Here is a 1,616-nt window from a genome sequence, read left to right as displayed (position 1 = left end):
TACTGCTGCCTCTCCCAGACGAGACTCTTCACACAGAAACTGACCTGAGAGAGAGAGAGAGAGAGAGAGAGAGAGAGAGAGAGAGAGAGAGAGAGAGATCAGGATGGAAAACAACTCAAACACACCAAGCCAGAAGACCACAGGTTTAACAGTCGAAGATCAGATATACAGAACAAGCAGCCAAAAACACAGAGACGCTAGAGCAAAGAGAGTGAGAGTGGAGGATGGAGGATACGAGGCAAAATAAACCTTTGCTGCTTCAGGATTTAGTAAGATTACTGATTCATTTAAAGGTACAATATTTTTTTTTTTTTTTTTGCTTTAAAAATGGCAAAAATCACTATATCCATGTTATATATATTTTTTAATTGTGTACTTACATTATCCCGACTGTTTCCAACAACTTTCAAACCAGGAGAAATTTGTAATTTAATTCGAAGACACGGACCGTTTCTTTATTTCCGTTTTGTCACCGTCAATGGCGTCATATCCGCGTTCTCCCTGGTTTCCGCTCGTACTGCCATAGTAACCAGAGCTATGAACCAGAGCCCTCTGATAGTAACCAAGGCGACAGACGTGGACAACTCTGTAGTTCGTAATGTCTATCTGCACACTGTTGTTGTTTCGTTCAAACATTATGGACCATGGCAAGCAGACTTTGGATAAAAAAGGAGAACTAAAACGAGAATCAATATCAGCGCGGTGTTTTCGAGATGCTAGAGCTCCACATCCGAGACTTCGACCGCTCCTACATGTACTTTATTAAACAGGTGAGCACATTTACATAAAACTAATCAATGTTATATAGTTCAACAATGATAAAATGTTAGAATATGATCTGTATGTTATTCTAATGTTGATCTAGCTTACTGCTAGTCTCATACAGACAAACTAACACATAGAATAACATAAATTTCAACACATTCAAATGCAGTTTAGTGTGATAGTGTAATGTTAGACCAAGTGAAACAGCGCTGCGTTACCTCACAAGTTTAATTTGTCTAATAAACTGACCTGTGAGTAGTAATTCTGCACTTGCGTGTAGTTCGGTAGAATGAAATGTCCATATTCCATTTATATCCGCGGGACTTGCGTCGCGTGTGGAGCTGATAGCTGTCTTAGCAATCCCGACCTGCTTCATATCACAGTCATGATAAAAACATCGATGTATTTACTCATCCATAAACATTATTAGATCGGTCGGCTTGACATTGACGACAAGATCCATAATTCTTAGCAAATGTTGCGTCATCAAACTACGCCTTTGTTATTGTAAGAGGTTAGCGACCCCTAGCGGCGAAAAAAATGCTTTAACACAGTCCTGCTCTCTACACACCATCCCAGCAGCTTTTGTATCCTAGCCATCTGATTGGTTTCTCAAGGATCATCAAAGGTGTTGATCCAAGAACATGTACTTGAAATCAGGTTCACCAGCACTTGTTACTGATGTGACTGGCTTGTCGGGAACTTCTCACTCACCTTACAGTCTAGATGATCCCACAAAAGTGCAATGGGGTTAGGATCAGGTGTATCGGCCAGTCCATCCTGTCAGTCCTCCTGATGACTGCTTTGTCCCAAATAGTTTTTGCTGTGTTAGGACCACCCATTGGCCCAAC

The sequence above is a fragment of the Abramis brama genome (genome assembly GCF_963993115.1).
Source record: "Abramis brama genome assembly, chromosome: 4".
Classification (NCBI taxonomy): domain Eukaryota; kingdom Metazoa; phylum Chordata; class Actinopteri; order Cypriniformes; family Leuciscidae; genus Abramis; species Abramis brama.
This window is presented reverse-complemented; position numbering follows the sequence as displayed.